At 47.8% G+C, this 27427-nt stretch overlaps 1 long non-coding RNA gene across 1 annotated transcript; it reads left to right on the plus strand.

The window, feature by feature from the left end:
- Positions 1-472: 472 nt before the first annotated feature.
- LOC130156566 (uncharacterized) lies at positions 473-26558 on the plus strand. Its single transcript, XR_008824467.1, has 8 exons — positions 473-630; positions 2395-2489; positions 8552-8666; positions 11543-12127; positions 12988-13072; positions 24822-24931; positions 25967-26172; positions 26284-26558. It is a non-coding gene; the product is annotated as an uncharacterized LOC130156566 (long non-coding RNA).
- The last annotated feature ends 869 nt before the right edge of the window (positions 26559-27427 follow it).

Here is a 27427-nt window from a genome sequence, read left to right on the forward strand (position 1 = left end):
CAGAGCTGTATATTTTCTCTGCTCATAGGCCATCAGTGATTGCTTTAGAGAAAGGCATCCACTGTTTTGATGGTTCCCCAGAGATAAATTTATTGGCAAGACACCATAAAAGTTCTTTTTTTTTTTCTTCATTCTGTAGCTGAAATCATACATGCTTATAATGGCTATTATTTCTGTCACTCTCTGTTTTATTAGTAATATTGAGATTTGTGTCTTAATCATCCAGTTGATGCTGGCCAGCATTAATGGCAGTACTGTTCTAGTAGTAGGGCAGAATTGTGATAAATTTGGTAGAAATTTCTGCAAAGGCTGCTACGTAAAGCCTATATTCTGTCAGGGTTCTGTTGTAATCTTAAAAATAATTAAGTAGCATTTGTGCAATTAGAATTTTTCTGCCTTCTGATTCCCTCTCTTTTTGGTCTGGCAATGTTTGTTGCATGTTAATGTGGTTTTACTGTGTTGCAGGTAATGGATCACTTTTGTCTGTAAACGATTCCTGGCAGGAATGTATCGACGGACCATTGTCCTGTTGTTGATGCCTGTTATAGGAAAGTAACCAACTTGTTCATATGCACCACGTTCTCGGTGGAAGAGGGGCTGAGAAATCCTCCTCAATGCACCTGCAAGGAGGTAATGATTTAGACAGATTCTGCATGACAGCATTCCGGTATATGCTCGGCTTTAATGGCACTCTTACTACTAACCCAGCACTGCAGATGTCCTTGAGGCATTGTTTCCTTTCTCCTTTCAAATTGTTACTGAGTCTCCAATTCCAACAAGCTATATTTATGGATCTTCTAATCCAGTTATCGTGCCATTACATTTGTCTGATGATAGCTATCATGTCCTGTCTCCATCAAGAGCTAGTAATGAGTTTGGTCTTCATTCTCATTTATAAATTTATATAATGAATAGTTCTGAAGTTATACGTTATGAAGAGTTTGTGCATAACTGATGAGATCTGGATGATCTCTCTCCTCTGGGGACAGCTGGCATGAGCCCTAGCCACAAAATCCATCAGGGATGCAAAGGCATCCTTCTGCACCACTGGATGAAACTGCAAGACGTGTGTCTTTCAGTGTTGGAAACGTGAGCTCGTCTGACGCAGTCAGGTCTGTAGTGCCATCATCCCATTTCTGATGGCATGCACATACCCGAGCCCAGGGTGGGCAGAGGTAGCTGCTCCCTCTGGACTATGACGTTACCAGTTCTTCTGATGGATGCTTTGTTTGGTTCATGCTGGCACTCAAATTATATGTTGCCCAGCTCATCAAGTTACACTTATGCTTACTTAACAAATTTTTTTAAAAGTAAAATTTGTTTCTTGTTGGTGCTAATTAACATGTGGGGTTTGTTACATTATGCTTTATCACTGTTCTGCAGTGCTGTTTGTCTTTAGCTTTTCCTGGGCTGGGACTGTGGTGAATGTTTGTAGAGGTATTACAGTTTTGGAGAAGCGCCCACTAGAAGCTAGTTGAAGAGCGATGGAGAAGTTATCCAAATAAAAGTGGTACCAACAAGTTATTATTAAACGTTTATTATTAAAAGCAGTATTAAAAACATATTAATAGCACCTCAGCAGTAAAAAACCAAGTGGAATTAAATGGACCGTGTTTCTAAGAAATATCTTGGCTTCTAGCAGACAGAAAGATGAGCTAAATCTACTCACTTGCACATCATAACGTAAACAGCTTGATGTGGAACAAATCTTCTGCTACATCAACAGAACAAATTTAGATTAAAACTCTGATCATGACTCGCTCGGTGCTCTGATTTATGTGTTGGTGCTCAGAATCTCTTCCAGCTTCCAGATGGCACCTGAGCAGGATTCTTGTACGCTTTGCAAATGCATCATGCTCTTTACCTGAAGTTCCTCAAAATCAGCTGCTTTGGGAAAAGCAGGGGGGGGATTTCACCTTTTTGGTATTCTAATGAATATCGTTTGGACATGGAGCTTATCCTGTGCTGAGCTGATGGCTCTGGCCTATTCTCGGGGCTGTTATGAGTTGACTCTTGAGGAAACTTCAGGGCCACGCCTGACAGGACGGTTACAGCAAGTGATTCAGCTTTTCCAAGCACTTCTTGTAGTAAGTAGTTTTGCTTTTAGTGCTCTTGGAGCCAATGAATGGTATTAAATGCAGCACGATGAAAGAAAGATAGTAGAGAACATAATAGAGGCTTTCATGATGAAACATGACTCATTTCCAGTGGTCAGATATTTACTGAGAATCAAGAGGAATCCATGAGAAGTATGCAAAAGAAACAGAAAGTTTTTGTGCGACCTATTAGTGAGGCTGATGAGAGGATAATGTGCTGGGTGGGCTCATCTAGCTGGTCTTCAGCGATGCCTCAAGGTGCTAAAGAGACTTTGGTTTCCTGTTTTTGCTTTTGCAGAGACTTGGCATCCGCTTCGCTTCTCCCAAAACAGCCCAAAGGACAAGAGACTGCTCAAGCAAAAGGACATCAGCAAGTGTGGATCTGTGCTTTAGGTAAGAGCTGGAGCAAAGTCAGGCTTGATCCAAACTGCTTGCCCCATGTAAGCAGTGTTGCTTCTTCTCTGTGAACCCTGCTCCCAAGCAACAGATTCTTTTAGGAATGAGGAAGCATCATCTCCTCGCATTCTTGCTTCTCTCTCTGCCTTGCCTTGGTCAGCAGCATAGCTTTCCAATTTTGGCTATTTTATCTCTCAGTAAAGTTGCTGCAGAATCTGTCTTTAAATGACATTCTCTTATGCTTAATCTTGAGAAGAAATAATGTCCCTCAGAAAGTGCTGTCACAGATTTCAAACATATCGAATGTACTTCAGATAAAAGCAGGACTGTAATGTTCTGAGGGGTATGATTTTTAAGCTAGGAGCTTTGGGTATGCGATGATGCCTCTGACATTTGCGAACAACCCCACCAGCAGAAGGTGAAAATGTCAAGATGCGTGTCGATTCTCTCAAGATCTAGAGAGCTGCTGCTAAAACTTAAGTTTTAGCAAAAACAAAATGAGCAAAACTGGCAGAAAGATCCAAGGGGTGAAGCAGCAGCTGTACAAAAGGTTGGAAGTGTTGGTCCTGCTCTGCAGCCTGCCCACGGGTCACAGGGGAAGCAGAGCAGGCAATGCATGAGTCACTCTGTGGTCTCCCTTCCAGGTGATTTTACAACAGAAATGTGAACAAAATCCTGACACAGTTGCCCTAATTGCCAGTTCTGAGGGTGGGTGCATTTATGCTCTGCCGTAGATCAGAAAGGAGGGATGCTGGGCAAATCCTGAGCAGAACACTGTAAAGGTGAGTGCAGTTGCCCGTGCCTGTGGATGCTAAGGACTGGATCTTCCTGGGCGTTAAGGTGAATTAGAGTATCTTCAGGAGGAAACTATACTAAAATATTTACCTGTGCTGAATGCAGAAATATGGTCCAGCAGAGTCCTGACTTCACGTCAGGCAAATCTCTACACAAGGCTGTGCTCAACGGGTCTGTGCTGTGTTTATGAGTCATAGATTTTGGTCTAATATTTTCTGTGAACTGCTGAACCCTACAAGCTGTTATTGCTGTCTGCATCACTGAAGAGATTAAAGTCCCCCCTCTTTTTTTTCTTTTTTTTTTGGCAGATAAATTTCTTGACGTTTCTTAAAGTCACAGTGACAATTTCTACAGAAATAATTCAGATAGTGGAGATGTAAAGGTTACCCAGAAGAACCTCCATAAATTGTTGAGCTTGTCCTTAGCAAGAATCTTCATGAATTAATTTTATTTTATCTGTTCAGCAGATTGTGAATGGTTGGATTTCATCCCTGGTCCCTTCAGAGCTTCTGAGCTCTTGGAGGGTCATTTGAAGAACATATCTCACATTTTGTATATAAAAAGTCTCAGGCTTATCGTTCCTTCAGTGGCAGCTGCAGTCAGGCTGTGGAAGCTGTCAGGGAGATGGTAGGTATGACCACATGGAAAACTCGCCCGTTAATATCAGCCAGCCTTTTGTGAAGTGGGACCTTGGTTCTGTGGCAGGATAATCTCATCTGAGCAGATATTTACCTTCTGGTGTTTTATTAGCTGCTATGACTGGTTTTATAATTAACTTGTGATTTGTTTACACTCTGTATATTCTTATTTGAAAGTGTAGAGGGATGCCTGGTTCATGCCAGGGTTTTATTCTTAAAAATATTTCTATTCTTCAGTCAGTTGTGGGAGATGAGGGAGCAGGATCTGAGTCCGGCGGGAGTGCCAGCAGATCCAGAGATTGTGCCATGCAGGCACTGAAGGGGCTGAGACAAGGCAAGTGCAGGAACGGTCCATGGCGCTGAGGGCTCCCTGATGGCCCTTACAGTAGGCTCCTACTTATGTACAGATTTTAAAAAGAAAAGAAATACATAAATACTTATCTCTGTTTAATTTTAATTGCTTTGTCCCCAAAGCGTTAGTTATTTTGGCCTCTAGCTTTTGATCCCCTAAGATGGGGTAAGTTGTGTTTCTCTTGAGCAAACAGATCTGGGTTAAGCCACATTTTAGGGGCAGACACTTAAATTTTAGAGTTACAGCAAATGAAAATTAATTTCAGCCTCGCAAAAATGTAATCAAAATCAGTGGGAAAATGCTGCAATTCTTGTTACCTCACATTGTCATTTTTGACCAGGAATATTTACAGCCATTCTTCACGTTCACAGTAATTGCAGCTGTTAGTGAATATACCCTGAACTAACTCTTGAGCGCAGGTGTGTAGGCAGGGCAGGTTTTGTGGGGATCCCGTCACCAGCAGATGGTTCCTGAGAGGTTGCACGGGATGGCAGCATCGTCAGGTGGGACCACTGCAGCCTTGCCCCTTCTTGGCTGGGTCTTCCTGTGCCTGGCGTGGGTGTGTTGGCTTCCCACTGAAAGCGGAGATGCTCCTTGAAATAGTTTGTTTAAAAACTCAGACAATGAAAACCAAGCTCACTGAGAACTGGCCGAGCAGGTTGTTCAGAGCTGATGAACAGTGCAGGCATGTTGCTGTCTCTGTTCCAAGAGTGAAGTCTGTTGGGGCTGGGTATGGGATTATTGGAAAGAGCAGGGATGTGAGAGCAAGAAAAGGACTTGTGAGCTTTTTTTATCAACGACTGAAATGTCTCCTGTGTAGTCCTCTCTGGCCTTGTGATCCTCCTTTTTGGTCCCTGTGCCATTGCAGGCATTGAGGGCGGTCGTCTGCTGCAGCTCCATCCCGTGGCCCTGGCTGTGGAGCAGGATGGGGCCGCAGGTGACATGAGTGCAGGGGGGAAGAGACCTGGCCATACGGATTTATACAGGGAAGCAGCTGGCATGGAGTGCAAATACACCATTTGTACAGGCTTATAATCCTTCCTGTGAACGCTTGGTCCTTAAAACACTGATAGTTTGTTATTTTTATTGCCTAAAATTCCAAGCAGCAGCCTGTCAGCAGCTTTGGTTAGGGGAGAGCAGTGTGTTGCCTGGCCTTAGAGGTTGCTTTGCACGCGTGCGAGGTGATGGGGTGTTGTGGTTATGGTGGCTGGCCAGAGACCCTCAGCAAGAGAGGCAGCCAAGTGGCTGAGATCCCTCCTGTGGCGGCACCCTAACTGCCAAGGACACATTCATGTTCGCACATGTTATTTGGTAATTATAATTAGTAGACCTTAGGGGACAGTTAGGAAAGCTTAAACATGTGGCAGCTTCCACTACATCATCAGGGTAGGCACCAGCAAGGCTCGGACTGCAGCCTTAGAAGGGGTTAGTGCAAAGGCCCGGGAAGCAGCTTCTCCCAGCAAAGTGCAGAGAGCACGTCTGGGAAGGCAGGCGTCACGCTGGAGGTCTGGGTCACCTTCTTGGCTATAAGGAAAGGAAGAGATGCCAGTAAATGCTTTTATTGAGTAATCGATGTTGTGTTTTTTAAATCTAAGCCTGAGCTTTACTGCACATATGTTGAATACAAAGGTAAACACAAGTGGTGGAACAATGCTTTATACTGTACAGTGTGCCTTGGTGTTTTATTAATTCATAATTATCCCTTTTCTGGAAAAATTTCATTGTGAAATGACTTGGAGCTTGGGAGCCAAGTGAAGCCTTGACAGTGCTCCTGACAACACTGCTGATGCCAGCCCCTGTGTCTGCCGGAGCCAGGCAGTGTCCAGAGCATGTTGTCCCCCAGCGCTAGCTGGGCTCCAGCCTTTGCTCGCTGGGTGCTGGCTGTGCCTGACAGGGAGCTGCCACCCCTCTGAGCAGGGCCACGGGGCAGCACAGAACAAGCCCAGTGAGCGCTGCCTTATTCCAGAAGAACTGTCTACCGAGTCCTTCCGAATAATTCTGGCAGATGTCAAGGAGAGAAGTTCTGTGTTTGAAAGGTGCATTTGCACGTGAGCTGGGTGAGGCCTGTATCTGAGCCAGGAAGGTGGCTGTGGCAGCACCAGCGCAGGTTTGTGTGCCATCCCGATGGTGATGTGCTTGCCCAGCCCAGGCAGAGTGGCCCTGCAGCTCAGAGGTGGCCACTGCCAGTGCAGAAACTGGGGGGTTAAAGCTCTAGCCTGGGTGGGCACCTGTGAAATAAAATTGGCTGCAGCAGACCACTGATAACCTCTGATGTGCAAATCTTCCAATGCTTGGTGAGACAAAAGCAGCTCAGGGTCTGAGCTGATATGGGTCAGGCGGCACCTTTAGCTGTGTGTAAGGCTCTGGGGCGGGTGGAAACCTCTCGAGTAGCCTCTACACCGGCTGCCTCCAAAGCTGCTGCAAGTTGTGCATACAAGGCAAGAGGGCAGAGCAAAAAGAGACCATCAGTGGTGGGTTTGAGGGCAGAGCTTTCCGAAGCAGGGGTTCTGGTGAAGTGGACTGGCAAGACAGAGCTCCGATGACACCCGGGATGGCCAGCAAAAGGAGCGCTACTCAAATCTGGATGGTGTCTGTCCATGCTTAAAAGGCTGTTGGAGGTTTTTTGTGCTTCTATTTGCCTGAAGTTGTTGGCCTGCAGTTGACAGAAATGCTGGATACTGACATTTCATCTGTAAATCTAATCTAAAATACAGGTTTATATTTTCGGGGTCTGTCCCCTGGGACCATAGCCAAGCACGTGGCATTATTGTGCAGTGGCAGATGAGCATTTAGCAGATCTGTGCAGGAGCCTGTTCCTGTGCAGAGCTCTCAGGGCTGTCCTTAGCAGGCGGGTATGGGACTGCCTTGAAGCATCGTGTTGTTGATGATGCAGCTTTGGACGGAGTGGAGCCTGCATGGTGCCCGACGGTAATATCGCAGCCAGCAGCCCCTTCGGTGGGCAGAGTGTGTGGCTTCCATCGTGGCAAACTGGCAACAGCATGTGTTGACCTCTCTGTGGGCTAAGTGAAGATGTGCTGAATGGCATGGGTGGTGTAAGAGGAGGGAGGACACCGTGGGCTCACAAGGAAGAGGGTCCCATCCTGCTCTCCGTGTCGGCAGGGGAAGCTTTGCACTCAGCATGATTCTGTGGGTTGATCTTTCCGCTCTTGCCCCTTTAGCTACTGGGGTGGCCTGAGAGGTTGGTGTGACTTGTGCTAGGGACCAAGGCCAGCCCGGTGGCTGCCCAGGTGCCCGGAGCAGCAGCGTCTCTGTTGAAGGGGGTTCCCCAGGCGCTGAGTACTGCTTGGGCTGGTGAGGGGGAAGGGCTGCGGGTTGTGTGCTTGGCATGCCAGCTGCAAGTGGAGGAGTGCACCTTCACTTCATGCTGTTGACCGAGTATGTTTGTTTGCTCGTTTTACTCGGGAGAGGGAAGGACTTTGGTTTGCTAGGCAGCCAGAACGTTCTGTGGGTGAGCTCAGAAGGGGTACGTTTGCCAAGAGAGGCAGGTGCCTGAGAAGTCAGCGATGAGGCTGTCATAGCCTGGAGAAGGTGCATTAATCATTGGCTTTGCATTCTACTTTTCATGAGATTTTAGGGCGTTTTCTGATCTTTTGTATTCCTAAGCTTTTGTGCTGAGGGGCTATTTAGTATCCACATCTCATCACTCAACTCCTTGGATCTAAGCACATTTTTCTCATTGTTAGAGGTAAGAGTAAAGCAACAGGGCAAGTAATGTTAGTTATATTTATTATGGGTGTTTTGTACAAAATTATCTTTGTTTCGTGATTTGGGGAATTGAGAGTCATAACAGCACATGATAAAGCTTGTCTGCATGAGTGTTTTACAGGCTGGGCTTTTTGCAGCACGCCCGGAGTGGTCTGTCGGATGGCCGGCTAGCGAGTAGCTGTTGCCAGGGCTGGATTCTGTAGTAGCCGTTGGGAGAAGGACCTCTGGCTCCCACTCTGTGAGGGAGGATTCCCCGCACAGACCAGTCTGTTAAATAAAAGAGATTCACATTACTAAAGTGTGTGCTTCAAAAAGCAATTCGCAATTGCCCTGCAAACTATTTCAGACCATGAAATCCACCAACATGATGTTGGGTGGATTGTTCTAGAGAAAAACTAAAAAGAAAAATTACAGTATCTTAAATATTTTGTAAGGTTTTCTATTCTTTTATCTGAACTGTTGAGTATGCCTGTCCTTCTGTCTGAATTATCAGCGGGAAAGTTGGCAGAGGGAGAATTCCTTTGTACAGACAGAGGTGTCACTGGCAGGTTCTTAAGACTGAAGATGAAGAAGGTTTGAGTCTTTCCCTGTGTGGGCTGCTGGTGTCACTGCAAGGTGCAAATGCAGAAAGTGCCATCATGTCTCAAGAAGCATAAGAGAAGGGTGAGTAAAACCACTCGAGTTTTATCCCAGCTGTTTTGCACATTGTATAAGCATTTCTCCATGTCCATTTCCGCACTGCTCTGTTTGTTTGTGTGTCCTATTAAAGTCCCCAGTCACCTCTTTTAGGAAGCTAAATGAGTCTTGTTCTGTAGACCCCTTCCTCCTCACCCCTACTGAGTTTTGAAGGACTCAGTTTTTCCATCTATCCCACAGCATCAGCTGTTTCTGAGCTGCAGTCCCCTTGAATTAAAACCACAGATGCCTCCCCCTGCCCTGGGCAAACCAGGCAAGCTCCCTGTTTCCTTGCGTGCGGCTGCGTGCATCCCGGTACCCGACCTCTGTTGTGTGCAGCTGACTGGAAACACGGAGCCGGCACTGGGCTCCCTTCGAGTGCTGCCTCCTGTAAGGGAAGAGAAGTGAGGAAAGGACAGCTGAGATGCTCCTCCTGATTACAGGGCAACGTCCCGAGATTACAGCTTGGGAAGACTCAACAAATATCCTTTTCGAGTCTGAAATGAACACATTTGCATTCCTAGAATTAAAGGTGGATTCAATAGCTATGGAAGGATGAATGGCAAACAGAAGGAAGGCTTCTACGTGATTCTTTATCTTCGGACGCTGTCTCAAGGCCCAGCTGTAGGCTGAGGTGTCTCAGCAGCGAGCGTTGCTTGCGGCATGGCGGTGGCTGCAGGAGGAGCTGTGGGGGGCTGCGTGGGGTGGGAGCAGCCCTCCCAGCTGCCTGCGGGGTCAGCGTGCTGAGGGGGCACGTTTGCAAACAACCTGAAGCTGAGCCCCCATCTACAAGGAATTATCTGGAGAGAAATGACAAGGCAAAATAAAACAAAAAAAACCATTTTATTGATCAAATGTGTCTGTTGCTTGACAAGAAAAGATGCAGCCTTGGACGCTTGCCTTGCAAAAGCCAGTCTCATTTCTCTCTGTCCTCTCTCTTCCTGCCAGGGCTGTTTAGGGACAGTTCCTTCTGCTGTTCTGTATCTTTAACCGCCTGTTTTTGTTGTGTGGGGTTTATTTTGTATTGTTGCGGATGTTTTAAAAGCAAATAAAGGGCCCTGCAGGAGCTGCTTTGCTGAATGCTCTGAGACTAAATACCTTTGCTCATGTTTTGTCTTGTTTCACATCATGAATCTTACAACTCTTCCAATCAAGGCCACGTGTGTCCTTGGAGTTGGAGTCACGGTGGTTTTTTTCCTGGTCTTCTCAGTATCTTTAGTACTTGGTGAGATTTGGCTGTGAAGGCTCTTGTGTTGTTTGCATTTCTTTCAGCAGCGTAAGAAAAGTGTGATGAAGGCTTCTGACAAGGGCAAGAGGAGGCAGGAGACATTTTCCAACAAGAAACTTAGCAGAAATGAAATGCTACACCTAGGTCCCTTCTTGTTAAAATACGTACAGAGTCCCAAAAAACAGTAGATGATGAAGAGCTAAGATTTCCCAAGGATGCTGGATGCCGTTATCACCGCAGAGGTTTGTGTCGATCTCTCGGCAGCTCCCCAGCTCCTGGTGTCTGTGCCCTAGTGAAGTGAGTGGAGTGAGATGCTAGCGAAGATGCTGCCTGTTCTGGTTAAGAGTAGCTGCAGTGTGTTGGGGTTGAATGGTGTGTGTGGCAGATTGAGCACTCTGGGGCATGGCAGCCGCTGCAGAAGCATGCATCGTCCCCAGCAGAGATGTCAGCACATCCATCCGGCCGTGCTGAGCAGCGTTTGTTGGGAGCTGGGGCTCCTCTGCAGGGCTGTGCAGCAAGCAGCTTCGGGAAGGGCAGCAATGGTGGGTTTTAATCCTGCCTTCTCCTGCAGAGAGCAGCTCTCGGGAGCTGTAGTGGTGCTTGGTAGATACTCAGCATGGTTTTGCCTCTGCAGTGGAAATGCCCTCGTCCCTGGCATGGTCGCTGTGGGGCTGAACTGGCAGCCCGCTTGCAAGATAACAGTGCTGGCATGTCGGGGACGGCGCATATGATGCGAGTCTGACAGATGTCAAAATAAGCTCGAGGTGAGTGCTGCTGGTTTTTCACACGCAGGAAAGTCTGTGCAGGCCAGTGCCCTGTCAACAGCTCTTATTTACTGTCTCCCACCTTTGTTTTGGATTTATTTCTAGCAGAACAGCTATTTGTTCAGGTGCTTGGAGAAAGGTTTCCTCTATGTTTCTGCCTATCACAGTGTCACCCATTAAGAAGAATATTTTGATTTTCAGTTCCCCTTGGCAGGTTCACCTCTGCCTCTGTGCCTAGGCAGTGACTTGCACAGATGCCAGCTCACCACAAAACCATCCTGCTGTTTGCTTCTCCACAGCCTTTCATTAGATGTGAACCATGTTATATTCTAGACTAACTTACAGCCATGTATTTTGCTAAGAGGCTTCGGCTCTACCCTTGGAGAGGGGGAAAATGCTCTTATTTAGGTAAATACAGAGTTCCCACCGCATTGCATGAGCTGTGTGGCCCTGTAGATGTGAAGGCTGAGATCCAGCTGCTGCACGAGGACGGTGGGAGGAACACACGCTGCTGGTGCCGAGCCTGGGCTGGCTGGTGGGGCTGCTCAGCTGTGGTCACCCTGGTCCAGCCCTGGCCCTGGCAGGCTCTCGGCACTGAGCCTTTCCAACCAGCCTTTTGGCTGTGGGCTTGGCTGGGCTGCAGAGAGCTGTGAAATGCAGCCTGCTGTTGTTTGTCTGCTCCCTCTTTGCAGGAGTAGAGTTCATCTGCTTGCTAAGACTGCCCTCTCCTGAGGCAGCAGCCGGGAGGCAGCACTTAAAAATATTAGATTGGGTTCAAACCATCTCCTAATGATCAGTTCTGTTATTTCTCTGAATTGCTTTTGTCTGATAATGGTTTACTTTGGTTCATAATGGTTTCATTTTCTCTGCAGCAATATTGATGCAAGTGTGGAAGCCACATTAAGAAACAACATCCCGTCGGAGTTAAAACCCAGGTACAGCTCATTCCTGATGGTGTTCCCCACAGCCACGAGGAAGAGAAGAGGGATTTTTCTCCCTCAGCTCCTCCAGCTGTAGACATGGAGCCCATGCTCAGCGAGGCACCCTTCTGCAAACCCACGCTGCTGGACAGGCCAGACCCGGGGTTTATCCCTCCGGACCGTGAGCATGTCATCTCTTCTGGGCTGCCGCCAGCGGGGCCCTGCTCATCTCGTTCCACCTTAAACCCTTCTGAGCAGTGTGCCTTGGCCTTCTGTGCCCCATCTCTAGAGGAGGAGGAGATCTCTGCTCAGTCCTGCAGTGCTAATGAATAGCAACATCTCTGAAACAGTGTGACAGCGTGGGTGAGGTTCTGCCACCTCTAAAAGGAAAAACAATTAAGCCTATTTTCCCCTGCCCCAGTTTAAGCTTAAATCTTAAGCCTGGGATGGAATAACAGTCTCATGTGTTTCAGACACCTAAATTACTTTCAAGCTGCTTCTCCACTGGGCATAGGAGGCTGCTGCACCATATAAATTGTAAGTGATGCTCCTTTTCAATTTCCTTGTGTGCCGGATCGCGCTGGTGGGGCGATGCCCTGGCGCTTTCCCGTTCTGTCCAGGTGTTTATGGGCTGTGACACTGTGGGCACCCCAAATGCAACGTTCCTCTTCCAGCTGCACACACATAACTCTGTCAGCAGCTTCAAGACACAGAGCACCATGGGAGGGTTCGCTAATTGTTTAGAGAAGCTACTCTATTTTTAAATGCTGCCCTAAAGGTTTGGGAAGTGAAAAACTTACAGAAAAGAGAAAGGAGGAGGGCGGGGATGAATAAAGTTCTTTCCATATGTTTCTGTATGTTTCTAGTTCAGTATCTTCTGATGTGGCTGTTTCCAGATCTCTGAAGAGCTTATTGCAGTGGTACCGAGGGCTTATAGAAAATTTAGGCATGTAAAAATTAGCTTTCATCCTAAATTGTCTCCTTATTTTCTCTTGAATCAGGAATTGACAGATATATTTCTGATTTGTTTATTGTCTGCAAATTGCTGAATATTGGCATCCCTGTTATCTAAATATAAATTTGAGAAGAGCTAGAAGACTTTTGCAGGGGTGGCCCATATCTCAGCGTATATGTGGGTTTTGAGTTTATCAGAGGAGCTATGCAGATTGGGAACTAAGCCTGCTTTTTTAAGATGGACTGTTTTGTTGTTTTGTTGTTGTTGTTTTTAAAACAAATAGCTCTTATATATCAAGCAAACTTGTTTTAACACCTAATTAAGTTAATTTAGGTGGTTTAGTATAGTTCAGCAGCAGCCCCAAGTCGTGGTCTTCCACCCGATCTCACATATTGATTCTACTGGTGTTTTGTCCATAAATCTTTTTTCTGTTTCTGTGCAGCTGTAATTGTGTTTGAGAAATGGAAAAATCTTATGTGCCCAAGCCACCTAAAGTGCATAATTACTCCACTGAAATACCTTTGGAGGTAAGTGCGAGCTGGGACTGAAGTTTCACAACAGTTTCTTGGTAGTTTCTGAAAGAAATTGTGTACAGGCAGCTTACAGGAGCAGTGGGCTGGGGGCAGCAGTGGGGGCCAAGCCTGCGACAGTGCCAGGCAATGCCAAAACAGCTTCCACCCTGGCTCCTGCTGGCACCGCAATGATGTGCAAAGCCTTTCTCACAGAAATGCGCTTCCTGCTAGGTGACTTGAGCAGGATTTCAGCAATGCTTCTTCTGACTGCCTTCTGAGGCACCTTTTGTTTTTCAGATCAACCTTCTTCAGGATCCCTTGGGAGCTTTTGTTCTGGAAATCGAGTCCACAGGGGTGTTTTCTTTCCCTGACTTCTCATTAGTTAAAATCCAAATTATACAAGCCAAGAGGGGTTTTGGCAGGTTGGTTTGGGGTTTTTTCCCCCTTTTGGAGCAGTTCAAGTATTTGTTCCTTGCTGGAGCAATTGCATACTTTACAGATGTTAACACCCAGCCTGTCTTTTAAGAATTAGGAATTGTGCACATACACAGCCATTGGTTTGGTTCTCAGACTGTGCGGTTTACATGCTAAAGCAGCGTGTGTGTGTGTGTGTGTGTATATATGTTGTGTGAAGATGTGGTTGTCTGGGGGATTGAACAGTAAAATTCAAAAGACCTGATGCATGTTTCTGCCTACACCTGATTTGGGTTTGTTTATCTCCAGATGTAAGCACCGAATCCATCTGTTCCTTCACATTGTAGTAAGATAATTTTACAAAGAATTGAGTAAAGGCAGCATGTTGTCACTGGAGTAGTATTCCCATATTGTAAATGCACATCAGCTTGTGCAAATACAAAAGACATTTGTTAAATATCTGCACTGAACCTTTCTGGTACTTCCCTTCGCCTTGCATCCTTGTTCTTGTGGAACCTTGATGGGGAGACTGGGCAGGCCAAGGGCGTTGGGATCTTTGTGATTGTTAATTCAGCATACCTCAAAGCTGGAAAAATCCCAACACTCGGGATCCTGGGTCTGAGAGATAAAGACATTTAATGTCCCCCCTACAGGTAATCCCCTGGCACACAGGGTAAGCCCACTCTCCCCCTTCCCTGCAGTACCTCAGTGTGCAGTGGCTTTTCCCAATACCAAATTTTTTAAAAATACCATGTCCAGCAGAAGCTGCACAGAACCAGATACCTCTGAGGAGGTATCTCCCATCCCTAAGTGGTAGCTGGCCTGTTATGCTGGCTGCCAGGAGGATTTATGGACAGGCTGTCATTGTCCTCAGAAACATGTCCTGTGCATCACAGCCAGGACGTGGCTTAATGGATGCCTCTCCCTGCTGTCATGTCTGCTGGTCCCTTTTGTCTGTGCCTCTCTGCACAGTACGTTTGCTACACCTGTGAGTTCTACCACTCATGCAAAGATGTAGGATTAAACAGAACTGCACCCTGCAATACTGGAAATGGTTTTCTGGAAATGTTAATTTCCCAAGGGCTTTAAATCAAAGGTTGGTAGATGGAGCTGCCGTGATTTAAGTGCTTTCTGCCTTCCAGAGCAGTGGTGCAGGTACGTCTGCAGAAGGCAGGTCCAGCTGGCTGTGCCCCTATGCAGCCCTGTGCCCAGGCCAGCACAAGATCACCTAGAGTCAGGAATGTTTACTTGCATTTATGTGGTCTTGAAAGACTTCTTAAATTGTGTGAATACGATGGAAAATGGATTTTTCCTGCCCACCTAAGCAAGCTTTTAGTGATTAATGCTGTAAAGTAAAAACAACAGCCACAAATCTGGTTTTATAACGTGCTGTGGATTCCAGGTCTATGAAAAATGCATGCTTCATAAAAGAAATTTTTTCTTCTCCTAGTACTCTTTCAAAAAATACCTTATCTCCTTAAAATCCTCTTGTCTCTTGTCTCCATAGCTGCATTTTAATGCTAATGGGATACATAGCTTCATAATTCTTTGTCTCCTTGCATTGGTACAAGGCTAAACTCTACTGCAGAATAGGTATGTTCTACTGGAGAAAAACTTAGCAGAAGAGAGAGGATTCACTCATCAGCTGTGAAATTAGTTGAGCTTTTTTATCTGTTTTTCCCCTAGAGATGTATTGTGTGCCATAACTACCCCAAGGAAAAGGAAATCTTGAGGTACAGGATGAGTTGCTTGCTGTTGTGTCTCTGATACTGAACAGTAAAGAGAACGACTGTTGTGGGCTGCAGATATTTCAATTCACATAATTCTTTATTCTAAAACTGTGATTACTTTCTTTCAATGGTGGGAGAAACTGTCTGCTTTTGTGTTACAGCTAAGGAAGTACAGAGGCTCTGTAAACAAGGAGGTCTCCTTGTTAAAAATACATTTTGCTGGAAGCGCTGCTTTCCAGACCAGGGTCTTACTTGGTTTTGTGCCTCAAGGGAAAGTCTGGGACACTGACCATTGTTCCTGCTTTCTTTTGGTTGCTCTGTGTAAATGGCTGTACTTCGGCAGCATTTTCCTTGTGATCTTTTTCCCCATAACAGGACTTTGTTCCTTCTTGTTGCTGTTCTCCAGGGAGGGAGCAAGTGGCTGCACATTGCATGCAGACCGCAAGAAACAGCGCGCAGAGCAGCAGATGCGCTGCAGGGTAGCCGGGGGTTCCTCCCACCCTTTCAAGCAGCAGAGCTGCACAGATACCCCTGTGAACTGGCCATGTTCAACCTCCCTTGGCATGAGAGCAAGCCCAACAGATGTGTATCAAAGCACGTTGGTAGGTGGTTGAGAAGGCTGCCTGGGCAGCGGCTGGTATTGCAGGGCTAGCAGTGGGCTCTGCACCTCTTGTCCTTTTCTCTGGACAAGAAGTAGCTGCAAAACCTCCCTGCCATCTTTCAAAAAGTAGATGAGATCAGCTGGGTAGGTCTTTCAAAGAGGCTGGTCTGTAACTTCCCTGCAAAACTGGAGCTCAGTGATATGAAGCTGCTGCCTGCAGGTCTGGTCCTGAGTGCCTGGGAGAGACCTCGCAGAGCTGGGCTGAAGGTGCAGGGAGTGACACAGGGGAAGGCAGCGAGGGCTTCAGTCAGCATCCTTGCTGCTGTCGAGCATCCTGTACAAAATTTCCGTAGATAACATCCATCGTTGTCCAAACCTGCAAGAAGCAGCCGTGCTAGCAATGGGCTGTCCTGGCAGGAGCGTGCCCTGGCAGCGGTCAGCAAGGATGGCTCCGTGGCTGGCTCAGTGGGAAGGTGGATGCCCAGCATGGAAGTTGGTCCCTGCCCTGCTCCCGTATGGCTGCTCAGCTCGCCCGGCACCAGTCCTAGCTGGTGTGCTTGACCCAGCCTTCCTGGAGCTTATCCCTAGTCCACTGGGCTGAATGTAAACCGAAGGGTTTTCTTTGAACAAGAGATTTCAGAGGCTCTGTTCCTAACTACAGCAAAGCACGCTGCTACTCAGAGATAAAGGCACGTTGTGAGTCAGGATATTCTTCCTGCTCGTGAAGCTATCCTGAAATTGCAGATATGGATTATATGACTTGAACGCTGCACTATTTATGATGTGTGTTCAGTCACCTAAATCATGTTGGCAGTGTTTGAGCTTTGCCCGGATAATTGATTCAAATGTAAATTGAAGAAATAAATCCTTTACAGCTAAAATATGCCCTCTTTTTATCTTGATTCTTTTTCTTCTTTTTGTTGAACGGCATAGAAAATATGTAGTTATAATCTCATAAATAGATATTTGACTACCTTTGTAGGAGGGCAGGTAAAACGAGGTTTGTATGGTCTGTTCTGAAATGCTTTACTGTTTTGTTTATTGAATTACTAACCTGTCTGTAACTTGGCTTCTGTACTTCTGGTCAATAATCTGCTTGTAGAAATGTCTGTGCCATTCTTCAACACCAAGGCCAGGTGGTTATTTATTTCTTTAAGTTCTTAAGCACATTAGTTGAGGATAAAGGATCAGAGAAATATATATATATATTTTGTTTTAATAGCCATGAAGTGAACGTGTGGTGAACGTGTACCCTGCTGGCATCAAAGGTTTCTTTGGTTTGTGAATCTGCGCAGAGGGATGCGGACTGGCATCAGGACAAGCCTTTGCAGCATTTTGTGAATGTTTTAAGCTATTTCATTAAAGACAGGGCTCACGCGCTAACTACAAGCCAACAAAACAGTGCTGTTTGAGCTTTCCTTGCAGTCGGGTCGCGTTTAATCAGCAGTTCTGCAGATGGTAATTCTTGGAGCTGGTGTCTCTTCGGCGCAGCCTGGCAGGACCCTCGCTCCCTTACCCTGGCAGCTCAGGGACGGCGGTTCTACTCCCCAGCAAGCATTCAGCCAGTGCCTGGAATCAGGCGCTTGGCATTCCTCGGGCTATAAATATTTGGGCGTTTTTCATGTCTCGGGGCAGGAATCCCAGCACTGCAGACGCTGGGCACTTGCTGCCTTGTCAGGATTTTGCTCTGCCCTTGTCAGCTTTTCCCTTTGCTCTGGCATTAAAATAATTAAACCACCCTGAACGGATCATGGCTGTCCATTCAGGACTGGCACTTCTTGCTGACAGCTATTGCTTTCAGGTCATTCAGAGGGAAGTACCAGCTCTTTGTAGCACGTGTGAAAGCACTCGTCCACCTCCCCTCATGGTTTTGGTCTCAGAGTCCCTGGGAGCAGGAGCTGGAGCCCCCCAAAGTGTAATATCCTTGAAATGTGTCACCAGTCACTGCGATGTTTCTCTGTGTCCTTGGTGTCTGCATAAATGTCCAGACCTCCTTTTGAATCTAATTAACTTCCTGGCTTCGGAGATGTCCTTTGGCAGAATATCCCATATTTGAATCATCCATGTGAAAACACATTTTTCCTCTGCCAGTTCTCCAAAAGCCAAAAATCCCTGCTCTAGCTGTTCGTGCCACAGTCCTGTTTGCTGAAAGTCTTGTGGTTGTGTGATTTCTTTTCCCTTATTTCACTTCTGTCTTTGCTTACCTCACCGCAGTGCTGGGGCAACTGGTGCAGCAACCCAGTGTACCAATGCGTGATGGTATTGTACCCCAGCTTGACTGCCATGGTGGGAGATGCTGCCTGTGCCACTTCCAAAAACATAGCAAGGTCCATCTTTCCTCGCCACTCTCCACCCTCTCCTCACCCTCCATCCACCCGTCTCTTGGAGGCACTCTGTGTGCCTTCCAACACTCAGTGTTCCCTTGATTTCTTGCTGGACTGAAAGGGCCTGGGTTGCTTCTGTATTCGTATAACAAGGGTTTTTTTGTGCCCTGTATCATTGCTGCCAGTGGTTAAGCATCAGTATTTATAGGTTTTGTTATACAGCTTCTTGCATGTTCGTTCTGTTTATAGGGGAAAAAAATTGCAAATAAAATGGTTCACGCCCAAACTCGCCACTATCCAGAATCTGAATTTTTCCCTCCGTATCTCTGTGCTGGGCTGTTATGAACAGCAGATTTTGTGACTGGCTTCAGAGCCCGACTCTGCCTATTTAGAAAACATCCATTCAATAAATCATATGGGGAGCAGCTGCCGCTCTCTGCTGAGCCAAGGCACATCAGATAAAATATTGCTCATTTATTTAGTTTGGTAGAAATAAAGTTGCTGTAGTGGAACATCATTACAGGCTGTTCTTAATTCACCTCAGGGCTATTTCTAATAGCAGCACACAATTCTCCTGTGACAGTCTGAGTGAATGAGATGGGTGTTTTGATGTCAAGCTGAATGTAAGAAAGGTTTTAGGAATCAAAGCTTTGAAAGAGAAATAACTACTGTTTGTGCTCTGATACTGGAAGAGGTCCCTGTTTTATTATTAACACTATAGCTATTGAAAGTCCTGACACTTGTTCCTTGGGGATTTGAAGCAATTCAAGCCACAAAATACTGTTTCAGCTCAGCCTTTTACAAGTCACTGCATGTTGGTAAAGCCGAAGGTGGCTTTGATAGCTGGTGGAAGCACCCAGGGCTGGCATTAACTTAACGGTGTTTGATTTTTTTTCAGCTGTGTGGCATCTGGGAAACCTATTTCTGCCCAACTCTTGGCTTGCAGCAGATAGCTGCTCTTGCCCGAGCAGAATGGTTTCTGAAAAGCTGTCCAAAGCATTTGAATTTAGACCTGCTGCTTTGCACAAATGTCATCAGCCTAATATTCAGCAATGGGGCTGTGGCATCTGCAGGCATGTTGCCTGCTGATCTGAAAAGATGCTAGAGGCTGTTACTCGAAAGAATGAAAAGGAAAAAAAGGTGAAGGAGTAGGAAGACAGAGTGTTGCAATGTAGGACTGGGTGCACGTTTTCTTTCATAAGGGATAGGCATCTAATCAGGATCCTGCTTTTCTCCTTAGAAAATGAAGTCTCAAGATGTCTCATTTCCTCCTTGCATCATGGCATGGTGAGAAGAAGTGAGAGAATCGTGTGGCTCCAAAGCCGTTACCGTACCACAGGCAAGGCAGACAGCCACCGTGACTGTGCTTTGTGTGTTATGTCTTTAAATGCCCGGTCTCCCGAGTGAGGCAGCAGGCGTTTCACAGTCATTTTGGGTGTGAAATGCTGCAGAAGGGAGCCATGCATCCCGCTCTGCCATGGCAGCATTTCTTTGCCCTTGCTCGTCTTAATGATTCTCTATAAAATAGAAATAACTGGCAGAAAACGTGTAAGTGGCTCCAGCTTCCAGAAAAGCAGCTTGTGTCGCTGAGAGCGCTAAAGGTAACGATGCAACAGCAGCGCCCGGATTCCCCCATGCTGAATTGCATTTTGGTTGACAAAACAGATGCTTTTTGTACAGGCACTGCCCTCGCTGCTGGCGGGATTTAGCACCGGCAGCACTGTGACCCTGAAGTCCCGGGTGCTTGATCACCGGCTCCTCCGCGCCAGCTCCCAAGGGCGCAGTGTCACAGGCACGCCGAGAATTCGTGCAAGTGACAAGCTGCTCGTGGTTCCTGGGAAGAAATGAACAACAGGAGAAAATGATTTACAAGTCGCTGGTCTTATCAGGGTCTGAGTCTGAACAGCATGGCAGCAACAGCAATATTGCTGGTGCCCATGGTCATATTAAACGTGGTCCCTCTCCTGACAGCCCAGACCACTCCTGCCTGAGAGTAACGGCTCCTGGAAAGGAAAAAGGTTTTGTCTGCTGAAATAGCAAAGATCAGGGAGCAGAGTGCTCTTTGCTAACTGCTAGAGATGACCTTGATTCTATGTGTGAGGGCTGTGAAGTATCATAATTCAGTGAAAATACTTATTCTGAGCTGTGCGGCACAAGCTCAAAGAATCTCAAGACCCCATTTTCATCTGAGTAATTTTATGTGGCAAATAAGGAAGTAAATTTTTTTTATTCAGGCTCTCTGCTCCAAGTAAACCTCCAGAGTGCTCATCTCCTGTACATAAAAGTTTCTCAAAATGCTGGTGATAAAGCTGTTTAGTTCAGCTGTATTTCCATGCTATCGGTGACTTTGTTAAACAGCGGTTCCCTGCAGACAGCTGTTGCTTTGATGCTAGTTGGTGTATGGCACATTAAAAATCCTTAACTTGTTTCTAAAGTCTCACTAAAAACCCTACTGGGACTTTGATGTTGAGAAGATTCCACTCAAAGTACCCAAACTCTCTGAAGCTCGCCCGGTCTTATCTTGGAGGCAGACCAGGGAGCGGTTGCCTCAGGCAGTAAAATATCAGTGGCAGCAAAAATGTGTAGTGATTATTTATGGTCTGAGCATCTGCAGTCAGGAGAGGCTGCTGGAAATTACCAGAGCCTAGCGACGCCTTGAAGAATCCAGTTCTTCATTTCGGGGACAGTCTGAACGGCCACGTGCCGTGGTTCGGCCACCTCATGCCGAGGCTGATTCCAGCAGGACCACGGCAGCAGTTTCACGCTCAGATTCCAGCTGGAAGCACCTGTGCCCCCAAATGTTTACCAAGGGGCGCTCTGGCTAAACGATAGGCTGGTAAAGCAACTGTGGAGCCTTATTTAGGTTTTAATTAGATGGCGGGAAGTTTTTAACCGTGACACTTGTTTTTCCCTGCCATGCAGCTGAGTGCGGTGGCGCGGGGGCATCGCTCGCAGGTGGCAGGGGCCTCGGTGTGGCTGCCTTGGGGGTGTTGCCGTTGCGGGTGTGAGGAGCTCTAGCTGTGGGGCTCGTTAGTGGATATTGTTAATGGATCACTCTGTGCTCTTCCAGCATTAATGGAGTCTTGTTTTTACTGAGTGAGTGAAATTGGCCTTGAACCAATTATTATTTTTTTTTTTCCTCAGCTTCATTCTATAGTGTGAAATACCAGGGCCGGGTGTGTGCCTCGCTCTGCTGTGCTGTATTTATTTTCTGGGTTGTTGCTTAGTTCTTTGCAACGGGTCAGATACGCATCAAATTGATTTTCAGACTTAAAGGAGAATTAAGTGACATTTCTCTTTTTCTTTTTTCCTGTGGGTGTCTATCTTGCATTTTTGTGCACAGGAATCAATCTGACCCTACTGTGAGTCGCTTTAGAAGAGCGTTATCCCATGCGTGTCTTTGAAATCATTTTCTGCACAACACTCCCAACCGCTTCAAACCCAGCCCCAGCGGTGACCACCGCGCTCCAGCGCTGCGCTGGACGGGGCCAGGCTCCAGCAAAGCGCCTCTGCCGCGGCCCCGCCGCGGAGGGCTGCCCTCCGCTGCGGGGGATGCTGCGGGGGGGGCGCGGGGGTCCCTGGCCCCGGGCTCGGAGGGGTTCTCTGCCCCCTCGGGTTGTGTGTGGGTCCCTGCCCCGCCGCGCCGCCGCCAGCAGGGGGCGGTACTACGCCAGCTGCGCCGCCCCCCGGAGCACCCGCCCGGAGCGGGGCCGCCCGCCGCGCCCCGGGTCGCAGGGTCGAGCCCCGGCCGCCTTAGCCCCGCGCTGGGCATGCACCGGGCCCTTTTCCTGCCCCCGGGGTGTCCCCCCCGGGTGCTCCCACCCGCGGCGGGGCGCTGGATGCGTTCAGCAGCCTCGGGGAGGCGCGCCGCGGCTCGCTCCCCCGGGGCACCGGGGCTGGGCGGCGGGTCCCGCTCCCGCCCCAGCTCGGGGCCCCCCGCGCTGCCCCACCGTGGGGGAGGAAACCGGGCTCCTGCTCGCTCCCCTTCCCTCACCTGAGAGCTGAGGTCCTTGCCCGTTTTTTGCAAGGAAGTTGCCCGTCGGTTTGGAAGCAGGGAGCGGGGGCAGATGCGTGTGAGATCCGCCGGGTCTCCGGGGGCGTGAGAGCTGGGCAGGGGCTGGGTGCTCGGCACCCCCCGCGCCAGCTGCAGCCGTGGGGTGGGTGCGGAGTGCACGGGGCCGGAGGCGGCAGAGCTGCCTGCCCGGCCGCCGTGACCCCGTCCTGCCCTGCCTGCCCCACGTTGTGTCCTCTCTAGCGTCCCTTCGCCTCCCCAGTGCCGCCCTGGTGTTTCGAGGCTCCTACCCTGAGACAGGACCCACACTCCGACCGGCACCGCACTGACCGTGGAAGGGGAAATAGCATATGGGTGAGTTAGACCTGTCCTGCTCATTAGGATAATTAACTCATTAGCAAGGTTTGTTTAACATGAACTCTCTCTTCTGTTTGGGCTGTGGTTTCTTTAAAGCAGTTGGTATCTTCCTAGAAGTAAGCACTTATTTACATAATGCTGACTCCAAACCCCTGACTGCTTGTAGGGGCTGTAATTTATCCCCTGAGGAACGTCTGGACAAAGCACAGCACTAATTCTGCCACCTGTGCTGATGATGTGTCCAGAGAGACCATGTCAAATCTCTATTAAAAGCTGAGAATAAGATAGAAAGCCTAAAATCTTTACTTAGAGAAGATTTATGTGTGTAATATAAAGCTGCTGCTAATTCTTCCCAGGGATTAATAGAGACCATCAAGGACAATTTCACTCAATATTGCATTTCTTTTTGTAAAGCGAAGCTTCCCGAAATCTGAGGCGAGACAGAAGCATGGCTTTGGGTCTGTGTTGCTCTCTTTCAGTCAAATGGAAATAGCTGTCTTTATTTTAGAAGTCTCTGTTGGCACCACAGTGCTGACACTTCCTGAGACAATGAAATGGACAGAAATCTATTTTCCAGGCTGGAAGGAAGGCAAAAAATAAATTAGAAGAATGAAGAGTGAGGAGGAATTGAGGCGTTCACAGCGCTCGCAGCGCAAGTGAATGGAAGTGATGGGAAGAAGGCAGGAAAGGGATTCATTTGTTTAAAATATGGGACTCGATTTGACTTTGAGGTGCACGTTGCATCAGTGATAAACCTGCGCTGCCCTGCGGGGCGAGCGCCGGGCAGCACACGCGCAGGGATGCTGGTGTGGATGGGCCACGGGGCTTCTTATGGCCACATACCCCAGACGCGGAGCGAGCCCGTGCGTGCCCCGGGGGCCCTTCGCTGGAGGCTCCTGGCAGTCCCCAGGGAAGGTTACAGGCTCTTCGGCTGACCTGACCAGGCTTCTAAACTGCAGGTGATCTGGGGCAAGCAGCCAGGCTTGCCTTGTGTGGGGCCAGGTGAAAAGGGATGCCCAGGGGAAACCTGGGATGTGCCAGACCTGGAAAAGTCAAGGTGCGAGATGTCCACCCAGAAGAGATGCTCGGGGTGTCACTTTATCATCAGGCAGAGCTGAAGTCAGGCACCCACAAAACATTGCAAAACAGTGGAAGCAACGGCTGACCAGAGCGGCTGGGGAAGGACTTGCAGTGCTTCCTGGGCACCCCTGCCTGCTGGGGCTCCGGCCCCCTGCGAGCCCTTTGGCCAGCGCTGCTGCCCGCGCTGCGTGACTGCAGAAACGCCTCCGCTTGCACACTGCAACTTGTCACGTTATGTCTGGCTAATGAAGTTTGTCTTTTTTTGCGGCCGATAGCATTGCGCTCATTCTACTTCAATGCACATCTTGGAAGCAGAAAGTTTCCCGTCTATAAAATTCCTTGAGACATTGATTTGTTGTTATCTCATGGCAGCGATTTTACCCTGCCTGGCTGTTTATGCTCGGCATTGCGGATCCAGAAATCAATGCTGCTGTTCTTGCTCCTTTTGACAGGCAGCTCCTTAGAGCAGCTGCCGGTGAGTCTCGTGTTCTTTTCCATGTTTCTCCTGCCCGTGCTCTCTGCGTGGCCCTCCCCTGAGATCATGTTTCTGTTTCTCAAGTTCCCTATGTAGGAGACTGCATGGATGAGTGATCAGACAGAAGCCAATCTGGAAAGGATGCTTCTGACGTGTGCCCACGCACAAGGTGCCACTGGCCCCTGGGACATGCGCTAAGCAGGAGTCCCGGGTCAGTGCGAGCCTGGGATCGATTTGGCAAGGCTCGCTGCTGTTATAAAGAGTGATTGGTATTAATTAAGCTGCTCTGCCCTTGTGGGCTGCTGACAATAGAAGCTGCTAAACCAAGTGTAAATCTGGCCGTGCGGACTGTGGGGTTCTGACAATCCTGGGCTAAAGTCCAGTCCCAAAACTTGAGGAGGTTTTGATTCCTTCAGTTCTTACTAAAACCCTCCAGTTCCTTTCTAGAGATTTTAGTTCATGTTTTGATGAATCTTGTTGCTAGAAATCAGCTTTTAAGACTGGCTCTGGGAGGATTCATCCATCCCAAACCAGACGGGAACACTGGTAACTTTACAAAGACAGAAGCTTTGCTAACGCAGCGTTTCTGGTTAGCATGATGCACATGTTACACTGGATCAGGTAGTGCAGAGAGATGTTTCCTCCTTCTGCTTCTCTGAGCAATTCCATCGACAGGAACGGAAAAAAAATCTCCTCTGAGCAAGGCTGCTTGCAATGAGGCAGGGTGAATACAGCATCAAGTGACACTTTTCCATGCATTTATTTTTCCAGTCTCCAGACTGAATTGCCACTGACCAACACGCCGGCTGAAATGTCAGACCCACTGCAGTGCAAGTCCCACCGTTTCACCATCGCTGCTGTATTCTCCAGTAAAGTGCCAGGTGAGGAAAATGGTTCATAAAGCTGAACTTCAGCTATTTGGGAACCAGGCTGGAGGTTCACAGCCCACGTGCAGCCAGAGTTTAAAACTTACTGCATTTTTTTCCCCCTTCCTTTTCCAGTTTCTGTTCTAGCAGCCTAATTTAATTTGAGGTTTGCTGTGTTATTTTCCTCCCTGAGTGCTTTCTCTTGAGCTGGCTTCTTTTTGCTGACATCAGGGAAGTTACTTTCCATCAATGTTTGAACTGAGCGGTTTCATTAATGTTCACAGCATCCATTTGGAAGTAGTCACGTACTTCTAGGAAGCCTCGCTCCAAGAGAACAGGCTGCATATTTGCACAAGGCAGCTCCATCACAGGGTGTAATTCATGCCTCCAGATTTAGGTTTTTCACCTCAAGAGGCAGGATTCAGTTTATGTATATTCTTAATAAGGAGTTACTATTTGCCCATTAAAGAAGTTTTACAGGCTGAGGTTACTCTTTTTTTTTTTTTTTTTTTTTTAAATATGTATATATATATATTCACCATATAAAAATGAAGAAGCTTTGTGCTCCTGTAGCTTACAAACCACCTCTGGAATGTCTCAAACCCATCATTTGTTATAAAAATGTGGTAGTGTTCTTATTTCACTGTGGTGAAAAAAATTCTGATTTTTTGGTTTGTGTTTTGGTTTTGTTGTTCTTTAATGTTGCTTGACATCTTAGTTTCAGATGTATGCAATTCACCAAAGTTTCCCCTAGGCTTCTATGGTTCGGAACATTAGAGAAAAAATATCAGTGAATGTAAGCATATTTAATAAATTACAGTATTTCTTTAATATTACTCTTCTAAAGTTCCTGTTGCTGTTTAACCTGCCATCTTTCTAAGCCACAAGCTCAGGGCCGTTCAGATGCCAGAGGCTGCTCCGGAGCATCTTTCCTCTGCGGGCGTTAGTCTTTCGATAAGCCCTTCCACTTTCCAACATTTGTGTGGTGATAATCTCTTCTAGCATTTCTTGCAATGCTTCATTTTAATATATATTCCCTTGTCACTGCAGAACTGAATTCAGCCTCCCAGTAAGTGATATCTAAATCACTGCTGCAAGGAGAGAATGAAATATAGGTGTGTGAGAGAGAGGGAAAGGATATGACTGAATAAGAGAAACTCACACAGCAAGAAGAAATATCTGCAGCGGTGTACAGAAACGTGCTGCTTTCCTCACGGCTTCTGCTGGTTGCCGTTGGTACAACACGTGTGTGTCAGGTATGAACACCGGCGTCTGCCTCTTGCCATTAAATGGCAAGATGATCAGATTTGAGCGGGCAATCGTGTTGTGCATATGCAACGACTCGTGTTTGTTTATTGCACACACAGGGACATGTCTGAAGCTATTTGGAAACCTGCTTTTGGATGTGCTCAGTGGGTGACCTTTGCCAGCAGCGATATTCCTGTAGCATGTACAAGGCCAGAGCAGAGTCTCCTGAACACTTTGCTGTGGGTACTTATGATGACCACTTGGCCTTGTGCATTAGGATGAGACTTTTTGAAAGGGAAGAAAAAAGGAGAAACATGGATAAGTTGCCCCAGGCAGTAAAAGTGTATTAGGGCAAGCAGCAGACTCAGCAAAAAGCCCCACCCAACCCAGTAAGTGTAAACCACCTTGAGACATCTGGGGAGAAAATGGGGAAAGCAGGACTAGAGCTGGCGGCCGGATGCGCTCCAGAGGGATGGGCTGCCTGGGGGTCAGCTGCGGAGGGGGAGGACCCTGCTGGTGTGGCTCTGCACATTGCAACCCGTGAAGGGCCGGGGGGGGGCTGCAATGTTGCTCTGTGTCTTCTCCCCGCTGACCAAGCACTGCAGTCACGATCTCAGCGGGCAGCTGGGCTGCAGCTCCCAGAGGAAATGGTTTTTGACTTTGCTGCTCCAGTCTTCTCAGAGGGCCTAACTTCATTCCCTGGTTTTGGGACTAGGCTGTTATCAGCACACCAAATGCAGCCCAGACTGAGTATCTGTTAAATAAGAGCTCATACAGCGTTTCTGCAACGGGGTTGCTTGGCTGGCTCTGAGCCCTTGGAAGCATCTTCCCGCTTGGTGAGAACGTGTCGCTGTTACTTCAAGAAAACAGCTTGTGTGGTGTTGAAGAGCATCCTAAGACTATTTCTGTTGCCTTCTGTATTCCCATGGGAAAGCTAGCCCAAAACTTGCCGTGGTGGCAGCAGCTTTCTCTTAACTTCAACCTGAATGTATTGGCTGGGGTTTGTTCCTGTGCCAATACTGTCCCTGAGCCGGAGCACCTCTCCCCTCCTCTCCCTCCCTGGTATTTACCCCTCTCCTGCGTTTGTGGGGAACGATCGTATCTCTGCTCGTCTTTGTTCTGCGAGGCTGAGCGCACCGGCCCCTCACCAGTTCCCCAGTCATCTCGGCAGCCCTTTGCTGCCTGGTTTCCATCGCGGTCCATCCCTGTTGAACATGGGTGACCAGACCCGAACAAAGTCCCCAGATAAGATCTTCCTGGGGC

This window comes from Falco biarmicus, chromosome 10 (assembly GCF_023638135.1).
Source record: "Falco biarmicus isolate bFalBia1 chromosome 10, bFalBia1.pri, whole genome shotgun sequence".
Lineage (NCBI taxonomy): Eukaryota > Metazoa > Chordata > Aves > Falconiformes > Falconidae > Falco > Falco biarmicus.